The 16,455-nt window shown below is 43.1% G+C and overlaps 1 pseudogene; it reads right to left on the minus strand.

Annotated features, from left to right (window-relative positions):
* Window positions 1-1,501: 1,501 nt before the first annotated feature.
* On the minus strand, window positions 1,502-2,092 carry LOC115320821 (annotated as a pseudogene).
* Between the last annotated feature and the right edge of the window lie 14,363 nt (window positions 2,093-16,455).

Genomic DNA, 16,455 nt, shown 5'->3' on the forward strand with positions numbered 1-16,455 from the left:
CTAATTAATGATATTGGTCTGTAATTTTCAGCAAGCAGTTTGCTCCCATTCTTATGTACTGGTACAACTTTTCCACTAAGCCAGTCGGGTGGAAGACATCCCTGATCTAAAGAGGTTTTGAACATGGCATCTAAATATTGTGAAATCATTTCTGCGTAACGTTTCAGAAAAGAATTCGGTATGCCATCAGGACCACAGGATTTCTTTGCATCAAGATTTAAAAGAAGATTACGTATGCCAATGACTTTTAAGTCTATATCTTCTATTATTGGGAAAAGAGGTACTGATTCAATAGTTTATTCAGAAGTGCATCACGGACTAAAAACACCATGAAAGGTGCTGTTAAACTCAGCAATTGTGGAGGAGTCGGTAATTGCATTTCCATCAACATAGAGTTGTTGAATAGATTTTCTGTTGCCCGACAAGTATCCCAAAAACTTTTGGGGCGCTTCTTTCATAAAGTTTACCGACGTTGTTTTAAAAATGTATATATATAATCGCGCTTTCTTTATTTTTTTGTTTCAGCGTCACTGTGAGGAAAGATATGATATCAGCATTTTTACAATTTGCTTTCCGTTTCCTAGATAATTGACTTCTAAGATGTATTATATCTCTTGTTAACCAGGCGTTCTGATGTTTCTTTTTTACTATTTTTGGTACATATTTGTGAAGGCACTTTGCAGTAATATATTTGAAACTATTCCATAATGTTTAAATGTCACCCTCCGTTTCAAAGTCCCCGAAGTCCAAATCAGAAATATCTATAATAGCTTCATCACCTGCAGCAACAAAGTTAGACACATTTACTATCGCGACCTTTTATTACTGGGCAAAAATTGCTCGTAAGGTGAACAAGCTTGTGGTCAAGGAATTCCATCGCGAACGCTGACGTCAGCGTCCTTTTGGAAAGTTTCCAACAAAAATGAGGTCCAGTGTGTTATTGCTATTTTGGGAAATGCGAGTACCTTCAGTAACAAGCTGGGTTAGATTAAAATTGAGCATCAATTCGAGTAGTGAGTTGCAATTGTTTACCTCAGTTGAGCCAGGCTGTAAAGTCGACCAGTTAATTGACGGAAGATTAAAATCGCTCGCCAGTATAGTTTTAATATTAGGTTTGTATATTTGTTGCATATGAAATTGAATGTTCTCTAGAAATGACTCGGGGGAAGATAGGGGCCGATAGACAACACCTACGAGAGCTGAAAACCCATGATAGTCGATTTGGCAACATATACTTTCATTGTCAGTTATTTTGTTTAAGATAACGCATGAGAGTTCCTTTTTCATTATCAAGTCAGCTCCTCCTCCTCGAGTGCCACGATCACGTCTGATTATCTTGTGAGTGGGGGAAGTAACTTCAAAAATATCTGCTGATAACCATGTTTCTGTGATTGCTATTATCTGCGGGTTGTACGTAAGTACAATTTCTTCGAGCTCGTGAACTTTATTGACGATACTTCGGCCATTTAATAGTAAAAAAACGTAACTGCTTCAATTCACGTTAATCGACATCGTTCCGACGATTTTGAGACCGGATGCGCTTTAGTCAGTCATTCTGCTCGTCCCATTCATAAAGTTCGTCATCAACTCGTCGTTTATGATAGTCTAGTACTACTTTACGTCCTCTAGATTTGAACTCACCAGATTTGGACCAAAGCTTGCTCCTTTTTTTCAGAGTACTTTTGCAAAAGTCATGGTAGACTGAGATTGCAGTTCCTTTGAATTTATTACAATTTTTTAGTACCTTCAGTTTTTCGTTATAGTCAACAAAATTTATGATCAAAGGCCGCGGTTTGTCTTGTTTTTTTGTTGTGTTTTTTCCTATTCTGTGGACTGTTTCCACCGAGCTAAGAGCCACTCCACGCTTCTGTCCTATCAAGTCCTCGATTATCTAACTTCTTAACGTTTAGGTGTTTTCACGGTCGGGCTCATGGAACCCGAAGATCACAAGGTTGCGGCGTCTACTCCTATCTTCTAAGTCGTCAAGGCGCTTTTGGTGGAGCTGGAGGTCATTTTTAAAAGATGTGGCTTCTCCCTGCAGAACTCCAATCTCTCCCTTATGCTCCTGTAGAGCTGCCATTACTTCACCCATATAACCTAAAGTACAGTTTAATTGGAAACTTTCTATTGATGTAAACGCAGCTATACTAAGAAAAAAAAACTTGATTTTTTAGCTTGTTATAAAGTTTTATTTACTTTTTATTTCGCTCATTAGCTTGCAATTGGACGCTGCGTACCTGAAGAAGGTGTAAGGAAAGCTCGACGCTCCAATTTGCTCAGATCAGCACTGATTTTTGCTCCAGTTCAGCTTGATATAAATCTCCCTCGCTCGATAAATCTTTGACACAAATACAAAAAAAAAAATGTACACAGAAAGCATCAAATGATGACAAATCAGTTCAAAAATATTTTCGGGATTATCTTTGCGGGAAACGTTTGACTTAAATCAATAAACTGGTCCGACTTAATTCATGATGTAAATCAGGATTGAAATCATCTCGATTTTTATTTGCCACCCTGTAACGAAGAATTCATTCTGAGCGTACCTGAGTCCAGATGAGAACGCAGTAATAATGGACCGCAAATCTATAAGTGAGCGCCTATCAAGGAATATACAGGCACATTTCCGTGTTTCACAGATCCGCTTCGTAACGTAGCATAGAGCAATCGAGTGCCTCAGAATAAAACAGCCATGCCAGTGCCACGTAGAAGAAAAGACCTCATCGTATCCCCTGAAACGTCATCGCCAGTGGGTCCACGCAGTGCCACCTAGGTTTGTTGCTGGGGCGAACAGTATTTTGTTTCCCTTTCAGCGGCTGAGGAACCAAGCAAGTAAGCAACGCATTTTAGTTTATTCACGCATAACATAGCCACCGAGTGAACAGTCACGCAATTACACTCCACAAAAACGCGGGAGTTTTTACGCAGAAAAAAGAAAAAGCTAAAGTGCAATATCAATTAGACATTTATGTAAACCGAAGATGAGGCGTATATGTAAAGTGGTATAATATTTTTAAAAAAGACAAAACTCCTCGATGCAAGTATCAAGTAACGCATCTGAACTGTTGTCATATGACTTCATTTTTTTATTTCATATGTGCCTATTTTTTTTTTTTCATTACACGAGGGGTGATTAATAAGTTTTTTCTCCTAGAGTGTAATTTTTTTATTTCGTTGTGGAATTAGAAGATGTTATATTTAAATGAAGGTCTGGAACCTCCTCCTTCCCAGGAGCACGTAACTTTTTAATATAGTCACCACCGTCGGCGATGCACTTCCGTTACCGGTGCACTCCTCTCCCCATGCCGCCGTACATGATTGAGGGCGGCCTTTGACGACACCAACGGCGCACTGGCGGTAACCTCGTCGTCGGACGCAAACCGTGTACCCTTCAGGTGTTCCTTTACCTCGGAAAACAGCCAAAAGTCTGATGGCTCGAGGCCCGAGCTGTGAGGTGAATGAGGCAAAACATATTGGGACTGCACGTCGTCCAGGGGTCCTAATCTGGACACTTGGCGAAAATGTCGGCCAGAAATCCGACAGCTTTGATTGGCCGGCGCCAAGGTCAAATGCGCCGTTGGCCAATAACGACCGCCGGACTTCTCGCCGACGTTTTCGCCAAAGCGTCCACGGGCACGACACTGCATCCGGAATGGAACGCTCACGCATATTCCTGCTCCAGGTACTACTGGGGACCCTCTTCGGCGAAGGCGTGGACGCTGGACCGCTACGCACGGACATCACCGGTCTAAGGCCCGCCTGGCGCGGGAAAACTACGGCGGAAAAACATCGTATGCCACCAGACCTGGAGGATTTTCATCACTTCAGCTGGCAACATCGATCATCGACCACCGACGCCACCGCCACTACAGCTGGACTACAAAAGCGCGCCCACTTCGAGCTACCTTTGGGGCACGACACTGCATCCGGAATGGAACGCTCACGCATATTCCTGCTCCAGGTACTACTGGGGACCCTCTTCGGCGAAGGCGTGGACGCTGGACCGCTACGCACGGACATCACCGGTCTAAGGCCCGCCTGGCGCGGGAAAACTACGGCGGAAAAACATCGTATGCCACCAGACCTGGAGGATTTTCATCACTTCAGCTGGCAACATCGATCATCGACCACCGACGCCACCGCCACTACAGCTGGACTACAAAAGCGCGCCCACTTCGAGCTACCTTTGGGGCACGACACTGCATCCGGAATGGAACGCTCACGCATATTCCTGCTCCAGGTTAGTTATTTGGAGTTCGCTGCTTGCTATCGTTCGAGTGACTACTGTCTGTTAGCAGTGTCGTGCCCCGACCACTGGCTTGGACCTTCCCGGCGCGTTCGTTTTTGGTGTGAAGGCTTGTTGCCCGCTGGACTGAGGGGTATTATGTTGCTTATGTGCGGCGACGTGGAGGCCAATCCGGGGCCGGATGACCTGCCCGTAGTCTCCACTCTGAGCACTGACGTCATCTTGACAACGGTACTTGCCACAGTTCAAAGAATAGAACAAGGTCAAATTAGTATGCTCTCAGAAATGAAAGAACTCAAAGAGAAGCAAAAGACGACGGACGAAAGAATGCAGGAGCTGTATTCAAGGGTAGTGGCGCTGGAAACAAAAACTGGTAACGCATCTGACGTTCAAAACGAAGGGGCTTCAACTGAGTCCCTTTCTCTAGTTCATGAAAAGCTCAGTGATATTGTGACCCGATGTGACGTCGCAGAAAACAGACTAAGGCGATGCAATTTATTGTTCTTTGGTTTTTCTGACGACTCCAATGAAACATGGAGTACATGTGAACAAAAAATCGTGAAATTTTGCGCGGAGAACCTCGGGATTACCATCGCAGCCGATAATATTGAACGAGCTCACCGCCTAGGAAAGTTTGCTGCTGGAAAAAACCGACCCATAATTGTCAAGTTTCTTCGTTTTAAAGATAAAGAGCAAATACTATCTTCTGGGTTTAAACTAAAAAACACCCCCTTTGCAGTAAGAGAAGACTTTTCCCTCGCTGTACGAATAGCGAGAGCTAGGCTACTCGCATTCGCAAAAGAAAAAAATGTTCCTTTTAAGCTACGTTTCGAGAAGCTTAAACTCGACAACAGAACGTACGAGTACAATCATGACACTAACTGCATCACGGAAGTAAGATAGCAACACGGGAGATTGCGCAGTCACGCCCGCGTCGTTTTTCCGCCCTCCGTGAACACGTGCAAAAAATATAAACCACCCCTTTCCTTATCGTTTACCAACATTCGTAGCATTCTTTCTAAGCGCGATGCATTGAGTGCATTTCTCGAAGATAGCGACTCGGACATAGTTGTAGCAATCTAGAGATACTTTGGATCTGCATATCTTTGTCTACCGGCAAATATGTTGTTGGTGTATGTTACAGGCCCCCAGATTATGATAAAAGTTTCTGTACTGAGTTAAGAAGTGTTCTTTCCGTTATCAAAAACAGGTTTCGAGATTCTATTGTGCTACTATTCGGTGACTTTAATTTTCCAAATATTGACTGGACGACGCTTTCATCATCATGTCAGGAGGAACAGGCATTTGTTGATTTGTCTCTCGACTTTAACTTTGAGCAAGTAATTGACCAACCGACACGCTTGAACAATATTCTTGATCTCTTTCTTGTGACTCATCCAAGCGTGATAAACTCAATCGTGTACATTAATGGCCCATGTGACCATAAACTAATACACATAACACTAGATATATGTTCACCGCAATACTCAACAACTTCAAAGATTATACTTGATTACAATAAAGCTGATTATTTTCAAATGAATGACGAACTTGATGTGTTTTTAAACAGCTTTTCTGTTGATTTCTGGAGCCGCACAGTAAATGAAAATTGGTTGCTGTATAAAAACAAAATGATTGAATGTGTTGACCGTTATGTGCCACGCTTTAATATACTTTCCGATAGCAACAAACCTTGGTTTAACAAAATATTGAAATCCTTGCGGAACAAGAAGAAACGGTTATTTCGAGCTGCCAGGTATGTCAACACAGAACGTGCTTGGTCCAATTACGACACATGTGCTAAACTTTATGTTAATCGCCTACGAGAATTCAGAGGAAAATTTTATAACTGTGACCTACCATCCGTCCTCAAACACAACCCTAAAAAATTCTGGAAGCTTATCGCACCAAATGAAACCACAAATAAAATATCCTTGGCTAACCGTGAAGGTGACACCATTTCTGATGCTGAATGTCCTGTTGTTATGAATAACCATTTTGCATCGATATTTACGCAGGAGGATACGTCAACAGTGCCCGTTATTAATGACGTTAGCTGTCAATTCATGAGTCCTATTTCCGTATCACCTTCGGGAATTGAAAATATTATAGATAACCTAAAAATTACTACGTCGGCTGGCACAGATAACATTAACCCTAAGCTTCTTAAAAAATACAAAACGCGTGTCCAGTGAAATTTGCGGTCTACTATTTCAACAATCATTGTCCACCGGTATACTTCCAGACGACTGGAAGATAGGGAAGGTCGTTCCTGTTTTCAAAAACGGAGATCGCCACCTCGCAGAGAACTACCGCCCCATCTCTTTAACTAGTGTTGTGTGCAAAGCACTTGAACATATAATTTTTTCACATGTTGCATCGCATCTTGAGCCTAACAATTTTTTTTATAAGCATCAGTATGGTTTTCGCAAAGGCCTTTCCTGCGAAGCACAACTGCTTGAATTCACCCATGACCTACATCTTAACATGAACTCTAACTCTCAAACCAATGCAATATTTCTGGACTTTTCTAAAGCATTCGACCGCGTTCCCCACTGTCGCCTTTTGTCGAAGCTTTCGTCACTAAATCTTGATTTTTTAACCCTCTCATGGATTCGCAACTTTCTGTCGTTTCGCTCTCAGTATACTGTCTGTGGTGATTTTCAGTCTGACATTACTAATGTAACCTCTGGCGTTCCGCAAGGCAGCGTCTTGGGTCCTTTGTTATTTCTTATCTACGTAAACGACCTCCCAAATGCATTGTTTTCTAATGTGCGTTTGTTTGCGGATGACTGTCTTGTACAGAAAAATAAACACTCCAGATGACCACGTACTACCCCAGCATGATCTTGATCGCGTTAACAACTGGTGCGAAGAATGGCTAATGACACTAAATAAATCCAAATGCCAAGTAATGAACTTTACTCGCAAACGATCTCTTTCACAGTTTCCATACACATTAGGCACTTCGTCCCTTAGCGTATGCTCATCCTACAAGTATCTTGGTGTCCATTTTACATCTAACCTTTCATGGGTCACCCATATTAACTCTGTGACCGCTGACGCATCTAGAACGCTCGGTTATATTAAACGTAACTTAAAATCGGCTCCTAACCATCTCCGCAAACTCGCTTACGAAACATATGTCCGTCCTAAACTCGAATATGCTGCCGCGATTTGGAGCCCTCATCAGAAATACCTAACCACGCACATTGAAAAAGTCCAGACTCGAGCAGCACGCTTTATAACCTCTTCCTATTCATATAGCATGAGTGTCTCTCTCCTAAAAGATCAATGTGCCCTGCCATTACTCGAAGTGCGTCGAACCATTTTCACTCTGTGCCTAATTCACAAGTTCTATTATAGCAATCGTTTTTCAAGCGTTACTTTCCTTAAACCTCCTAATAGATCATCTCATCGAACCACTAACAGTAAGAGTTTTCAACACCTCACTGGGTCAACCAACGCGTTTATTAACTCAGTTGTACCACGTGGCATCCGCGCATGGAACGACCTTCCCGAATCCATAGTCACCATTGCCGAGACTACACTGTTCCGTGCCAAACTTGAATCTTACTTTCTAACCAATGCGCTTCCGATAAATTCTGTTTCTGTGTAACTTGACAACTTTTTATATTAGTCCAGTGTTTTTTGTTATTGTTTTTATTTTTCTAAATTTGTACTTAGCTGGGTTTTTATTGTATCCTGTGCCTACATGACAACTTTGTGTGAGACTGTATGTGCGTTTGTTCTATTTTCTCTTCTGAATTTATGTGTATAATACCCCCCTTACTCAATGCTCTGGAAAAGAGCCTGTAAGGTATTGTGAATAAAAAAAAAATAATAAATAAGGGCCACAGCGTGGCGTTGGTGTCGTCAACAGCCGCCCTCAATCGTCTACGACGGCACGCAGAGAGTAGTGCACCGGTAGCGGAAATGAAAACTTGTAATATGCTCCTGAAAAAGAGGAGATTCCAAACTTTCATCTGAATGTAACATCGCTGAATATCACTGAACAAAAAAGGTATAGCCTAGGAGACAAAACGTATTGATCGCCCCTCGTATACCTATGCTTAACCGCGACGTATTGTACATTTTTATGCATTTTCAGTGTATTCAATGTCAGTGTCTGTAATCGTAGTGTTTTATTAAAATCGGCCCAAACCAGTCAAATCGCCTATGGGCCAGGATGGTGTTTCAGTAACTCTGAATATGCATTGACTCTAGTAAAAATTATTGATAGATTGAGATTGGAAAACACCCAAGACATATCAAGAATGAAGTTAGCATGTTTGCCTCAGTTAAGTACGGTTGTGACTGTACCTGCGGCTAGCGTGAGAAGATACACGCAATCTGACCTGGAAGGATGATGCGGCACCAACAAGCTAGACTTTATCTCGATTTTTCGGAATTCAAAGGCTGAGCTCTACTCTGCCAGTTCCTACCGTCGTTTGGGTCAGGACTGCTTCTGTGGCAAGTTCGTACGGAACGAAAGTTGGCGACCATGTTCACGCTCAGATTGTCCGCGATTGCACAAGGATACCATGCAGGTGAAAAAAGCGCAGAACGTTTCCTTCTTCTCATCTGTCATAGCACTAGAGGCCTGGCTTGCAAAACGGTTTTACGTGTGCGCAATAAACGCTCGTGAATTTTAATGTCAACGAGCGCGTTCGTGCTCAACGCGCATGCCATGCGAAAGACACTGCAAATGCCCTTCCGCATTGAGCTTGTAGGCAATCGAACTCATTATTAGACGCTCGATTCTTGGCACGTAAACTATAGAAACTGCGATACAATCGGTGCACAGAAGTTGGCACAGCCACAGAGTCATACATCTCCGTGAAGCGTCATGGAATTTCTATAGACTTTGTCAATGAATGAGCCCACTCGTGACTGGCGTTTCGAGTGTGCCTCACAAAATGTACGGTACTAGTTGTTGTTTTTTTTTGTTTTTTTTTAGAGTGAAGACGCACATTTGCTTTTTGTTCTCTTACCTGCTGACCCTCTTCTTTGTTAACATTGTATCGTAGTGTGTGCTTATAGTTTCATAACTTGACGATTAGCTATGAGCAGATTCAGAAGTTAGAGCTGCTCTTAGCAGCCCAGAGTTCTAACAAGACGCAGTTTCATAAAGGCTAAGTGTGACTATAGTCATTGACAACTCAAGGAACGCAGGATGGGGCGCACCATGGGCATCTTACTATCACTCTTCAGCTAATTAGGTTGCGGCAACACTCCGCAGCTAATTAAGTTGCACCTCACCATTCGCAGGAATCATTACGTAATTACAGTAATTGATTTATCCTCCTCGTGCTCTGCGGGGCAGCAGCACAGTGCGGAATACCTTTAGATTTCTAAATATGCTTTGATTTGCAGATTGGTGAGGAATGTCTGCTTGAGTGCGACGATTTCGCTCGCGCTTCTTGCCACCATAATCGCCATCGTCTACTACGCTTCGAAGGAGGGTATGGTAAACCCGTACGAGGCTTCTACATGGTCAGCAGTGCACACTCACGCTGGCGTTGCCCGTTGTGTTTCAGACACTGCGATTTGTAAGTATATGGTACTTGCAGATAACTCGCAAACCTTCGCCCTTTTTATTAACTTTTTTTTTTATTTCAGCTGAAAATATGTTTGGCAAGTATTTAGGTTTTCAGTTGGGCCCCTTCTTTCAGAAATTTAATCGTTTTCTTCTCCAGAGTTTCTTGATCGTTCTGGGAGCGATGACAGAGGTGAGTTCCCGTACCTGACGACGCACAGAGTCTAAGATCTTATCTTTCAGCTGCAATTTCCTCGAAAGCGGGAGCTATCCCTTGTAAGTGAAATTTTTTTCCGGCAATACAAGGAGAGAGAATTCCTGTATATTCAGAGAAAACGGGATCAAGTTTCTAGTTGGGCAGTGGTATAATCGAGCTGCACATGTTATAACTCACATATTAGTACAGTGGTTCTCAAACGGGGGTCCGCGAAGGCATTCTAGGGGTCCGCGAAGCCTGCATTATCAGTCAAGAACGGCAATAAACATTGTCCATCTTTAGATTGAGAAAAAACGGTACAAATTTCAGGCGAGTTCTCTCGTGTGTATGTCAATGACAGAAGTCTACTTCATAAAGCTCTTTGTTATATTCATTTATTAGATCAGTAACATAATTAAACGGTATACCTTTCTCTTCCCCCACCACGAGCGGGGTCCTCGAACCTCTCCGCGGGTCCCCCCCCTCCTCCTCCTCCTCCTCCTCCTCCTCCTCCTCCTCCTCCTCCTCCTCCTCCTCCTCCTCACTCCCTCCCCCCCCTCACACACACACACTTTTGCGTCCCCCTTAGTACGCGCGTACTTTGAATGGCTCAAAAATGTGCAGAGAATGTGCCACTTGGCACTGGTACACTTTTTGAAAAGTCCTCCCGTGAATTTTGTGTATGCACATAACCAACAACGTCCTGAAATATGACATCAAGAATTTATGTCTGTGCCGTTTTTGGGGAACGCTCGAGCGTCGCGCCAGGCAAGTGTCGTTGGCCTGCGCGTGCTACGTTCGAAATCGCCCATATATACCATCGCGCCTCTGGATCCTGGGCCATCCGGTAAGTATAAACAACAGACTTTAAGGAAGTTACGCTGCTTGAGAACCAATCTAAATAATATGGTACGCTACTTCCTAGTTTCGGAGTGATCCCCGCCGTACTCTGCCTAATAAAATGCTAAACATTTCCTGGCCCTGTTTAAAGCATGCACGGAAGCAGCAGAAGGCGGTAGGTATTAAAAGAAAAACATAAAAAAAGCGAGGTCAGCTCTCGGAGTGAAATAATGACAGCCATTTTGATAAAACGCTAAAAGCCGCCGTTCTGGGGCTCTATAGCTACCGGGTGAACCGCCATAGACTCCGCTGTATGGGTTTGATACCATCTCATGTGGCGTATAACGTGCACATACAGAGCTTTAACCAGGACCCGTCGGTTACGACACATTTTGAACACATACTAACAATGCTTGGATTTGAGCTAGTTGGTTTGACATTATGAGGTATAGTTCAGCGCTTTCACATGCACGTCGTGTTCTTTTTTGTCTGCCATGTCGTCGTATAGTTACGTGTTTGTTCAGTGTAATTTCGCAGCGCAGCATACCTCTTAACATGTATGACGTCAAGACTGCTTCTTATGTTTACATGCAGGCGGAAATTAGTAAAGTAGTTAAATGAAAGTTATTTCCTCACGAGTTGTTCCCATCCTGTGCGTCACGGCATTTTGTTTGTGGGCGCTCATGACTAAACATTAATGTATTCTAAATTTTAGTTGGAATTAAGGTGCTAAAGTTAATCACTCTTCTCAAAACTTGACATCAAAGCATAAAGCCCGGCACTTCATACAATCACGCAGACTTGTACGTAGTTCAACTACTCTACTCAAGTTACTGTAGTTTAAATACTTTTCTGAGTAGTTTAGTAACTTTCAATTACAGTTTTATTTCGGTAATTAGTAGTTTACTTCAATTACTTTTTAAGTAAATTCTACTCAAGTTAAAAATTACTTTTGAATTTTAGTGGTTGCTTTGCCTATCAACAAACATTCCTGCACAAAGGAGATACGATGATCGAAGATCAGCTGATATTATCAAATAGGGGGAAGCATGTTGCGTAGGAAGGGAGGGAACGAGAAAATGGTTTGGAAAGTTCGGAACCCCCCACGCCCGAATAGATAATTTTCTAAATCCCCCAAGCACCCCAGCCCGTTCTCGAGGAATCATGGAGACGGTTTTCCTTCAGCTGCCTAGAGATCGGAAATTTCGACAAATTCTATGGTTACGCAGTTTTGAGTGTAATTCGATCAGAATCCCCCTGAACAAGTGTCTTATAGAACTTAAGTACCTGTCATATCATTTTTAAAATTTCTCGCCAATGTCAGTACCGTGCGTTCTGTCCAACCTTCAACCTGGATGAGCTGCAGACATATGTTTTATATTATTATCATTTTCGTACAGCTTCAAGGACGCTGATATTAAGTTAGAAAGGCTAAAAATGCTATAAACAGCTCCGCTGAATCGGAGCTCAATACCTGTTTTGGTTGTGATTTCTCGGCTTTTAAATAATTCCTGCTAAAACAACACTCACGAGAATGATAATATTGTAAGAGATTTCTGCGGCTCAGGCCAGGTTAAAAGGTGGGTCGCATGCACAGTATCATACATGCTGCCACTGACGAGAAATTTTAAAAGTGATCTCACTGGTCCTTGAGCTTTATGGGACGCTTGTTCAGGGTGACTACGAATTACACTATAAACTGTGTAACCATGGAATTGGTCCAAAATCGCCCATCACTAGGGAGCTGAAATGAAGGATCACCGTTCCCATGATTCCTCGAGTGCGGCCCGGGGCACTTGGGAGAATTCTAGACAATAAAAAGATATAAAGTGCTGATTTCAGGCTTGTGTCCTTTTGATATGCCTGGCCAGATCTGGAATTTGCATACTTAGCCAGATCTGGGATTTCCACACTTGGCCAGGGATATCAGACTATATCCGGCATTATGAGGCTATATCTGGCAGATATACCATATCAGGTTATATGTGGCCAATTTTTCATATGTGCCATATCTGAAATATTCAGATCTGGCCAGATATAACTTTTTTGTAAGGGATAAAACAACGGCCCGCGCTTCTCAATATCTCAGTGAGAGCATATTTTACGAAATACAAGCTTACAAATTTAGTTGAAGCACTAATTGGCGTTGACGCTGTGCTCTCACACTGCGCATAGATCGTCCCGACATTGTCTATCCGACTAGTCTGTCGGACCAAGTGACCAGTGATGGGAATGCCACCGATGCTGGAAAGCACCCAGCATGGAAGAATGCAGCTTCTGATGAAGGTAATTATACCGGCTCCCATATAAACTGGTTGGGTACGACGACCCAAAACATTCCATCATTCGTCCATGCGTTCTTATTGTTTACCGGTATTCCAAAAGCAGAAGTCTACCATCGCACAGCGATACATCAACCCCCGAATTTTCGCCTGGGTACTCTCGGACATATTGTAGTTACGTGGCAGAAGATCGAAACGTGTGTTAGTAATTCGTGTTCTGTGGATTCTGTTGTGCTTGATCACTATGCAATGAGATAGAAAAACCAAACGTTTACCTTTTTGTTGCCATCGTAACGTCCGGACACAGCATGTGAGACATAGGCTACACTCAGGGATGGGCAGTATTTCAAATACAAGTATTTGAAATACGTATTTCAAGTACTTCCTGTATTTGGCATTGGTATTTAATTACAAATTGTGTAATGTATTTAACGTCTGTATTCAAATACTAAAACGTAGGTATTTCAAGTACAATTGTAATTAAATACAATCTTGTGGGCGAAAATACATCCCTCAAATTTATTGTCACGACTCATTTTGCTCATCCTAAGACGTGTCGAAAGCTGCTCTTTCTTCATCTCAACGCCAACGGCAACAAACCAAGAAACTCTTCATCTCTTCATACACCAGTCCCGCGGCAGTTCGCGTCTCGCTCACCGCGGGCGCCCGTTCACGCCGGGCGACCGCGGCATTTGCCTCTATAACGTTAAATAAATGATATTGCCAAAGTTACAATTCTTGTTTTTATTCATTTGGTTGTAAGATATAGTCTCCATCCTTTATTCGGCCATAGGGCTTTTTTCTTTTTCTCCTCCGGCTTTATTTTAAAGGCACTGTCCAGAGCAGGAAGAAAACTACGTTCTGCACCGAATGCAGTGCCTCTCAATCAAGCACAAGCGTTTAGTGACTTTGCGATTACGGTGCTCGTCCAGGGCAAGAATAGTGACGAAATCGACGTTCACAGGCAGACTGGCTAAATAAGTGTCTGTGACAGCTTGTGATGTTTTCCAGCCTGATTTCCATTCATATTTTTGCCTGGAACATTCTAAATGCGTGGGTCGTCAGATGTTTGTAACTGGTGCGAGTTGCAACAATAAAAGATTCTCTAGCTAGTGCTGCGCGTCTTGGTCGTCTCGGTTCTTTGTTGGTCTATACCAAAATGTAATCGACAAAAAAAGCTGCTTGAAGCCTTGTACTTTTTTCACCTATTACTTCCAAGCTGATCACATTTTTTTTCGTGGTTATATTTCTATTATGTCACTAGAGCCTCGCACACTAACTCCCGAGTAAGCGATGCAAAATTAAAATGAGATACCCAGAAACCCGTTGCAGGTGCCCTGAAGTCGCTGACGCAAATTTTGACGAATGTATATGGAAACGTATTTGGAGGAGACCAAATATTTGTTTGTATTTGTATCTTGTACTTAAATGCTTTTTCTGGAAATGTAATTAGATTTGTAGTTAAATACGTTTTTGACGAAGTATTTTGTTGTTGTATTTCGATACATGCATGCATGTATTTTGCCCATCCCTGGCTACACTGCAAGCTACTATTAGTGAATACAATAAAAAATTCAACCAGTTGCCCAGAAAGAAACAATATAAAAAAGGATGCGACGGCGTCACCGTGGCTGACGGGGCGGCTTGTTTGCCGCGTCATGGCTTTTAGCTCGAGAAAAGATAGAATAAGGAGATAAAAGAAAAGGAAGAAAATAAGAAAAATAAAGACAAGGATACGACGGCGCTTCCCAAGCTGATGCGACATCTTGTTCGCCACGTTATTGCTTCAACAGAAAAAAAGGAGCCAACGGCGCTTTCATAGCTGACGCAACAGCATGTTCTCCGCGTCATTGGTGTAGGCCTCGAGAGACGTCACTTCCGTGACCAAGTTTTCGTGATATCAACTATACTTCGTTTCAGCTTCGCTCCGAGCGCGGCCGATGTTATGAGCCGAAGGGCCAATAAACGGCGAAAGAGGCACAACGCCATGGCGTGCTCTCTGCAGTTGATAGGGCCAGCCGGTATTTGCCGTTTCTTTGTGCGTGCTCCTAAGCCGGCTAGTCTTATCACGCGCAGAGAGCACGCCATGATGCAGCGCTTTTTGCGGTGTTTTATTGGCCCTTCGGCTCATAACATCGGCCGCGCTCGGATCGAAGCTGAAACGAAGTATAGCAACCTTGCACACCTTTTAGGGCACGGAGAGAGACGTAATTCTACATCAAAAAGTATACCATCTGCCATAAAGTTAAGAACTGTAGGATGCCGTGAGTAGGTTATATCCACGAGGAACCAAAGCAAAAGTTCATAATCGGGTTGGCTATAGCGATCTTCAACGAAGGTCGCGCAAAACCCAACATTAATTTCTGCGGAGTTTCAGGGAATCGAACTTCTTTTGCATCTGACCTTTAAATGCTTACTGTTTCATCTGTGTTATCAAATATAGAGGTTTTTTTTTTTTTTGTTCATCTTAAAGGGACCATGAAATGACTTTTTTACTTTTTCCAGATAACTTTTACAATAAACCGTCAATGTTCACTGAATGCCGAACAGGCATCCGTTTTCGTCTCGGTCTATTAACTTCTACACAAAAAAATTAATGAAATATCGACTTTTTCTTGACCGCAAAACAAGCCGTGACGTACGATGTTTCCGGAACCGGAAGTTCTCTCTGCAGTAGGAGATGGGAGCGTTAGCGAGTTGGTGTACGCCGGTGGGTTTTACTGCGCCGATGTCACCGACGTATTTTCTGAATCGGCGCCTCTCATCGCCGCATCGCAGCTGAACGAAATTCAATGAGATACGTTGCGCTACAGCGACAGCATGGGACTAGTCCCATACGCCGGTATGCCTGTTGGGAAGTGCAGATGGGAACAATTTGCCGCGGCGTTTTTCGCGGTCTCGGAGATGCAGGAGCGAGCCGACGTTAAAAAAGATACGTTTGAACTGTCAGCAAGAGCCACGTAAATACCTGTTCACACTCGGAGCGGACGCGCGCGTTTGATGAAGTGCTGTATTCGCGCTGTTGGTAAGCGCTTCGGGACCGATCTTTTACAATTGCAACTCGATACTGACGCGACACTCGGCAAAGAAAGGTTGGACCGGTATTGCACGTATACCTCCCACGAACTGTTACAGCTCGACAGTGACGTGCAGTCTGTCAGAATAAAAATTGCATACCAATAACAAAGTGTACATACCGTGCTACGAAGGTAATCCATACAGCGTTTATTTCAGCTCTATATCGCACAAAACAAGGAGAGGATCGACGAGGGTCCCTTTTCGACGAGTGTTCGTCAACACTGCCTCGGAAAACAAGGGGAAGAGATTGACCTCACCTCTTAACCTAAAATTG

This window comes from Ixodes scapularis, unplaced genomic scaffold, assembly GCF_016920785.2.
Source record: "Ixodes scapularis isolate PalLabHiFi unplaced genomic scaffold, ASM1692078v2 PGA_scaffold3__209_contigs__length_174095766, whole genome shotgun sequence".
In the NCBI taxonomy this organism is placed as follows: Eukaryota; Metazoa; Arthropoda; class Arachnida; order Ixodida; family Ixodidae; genus Ixodes; species Ixodes scapularis.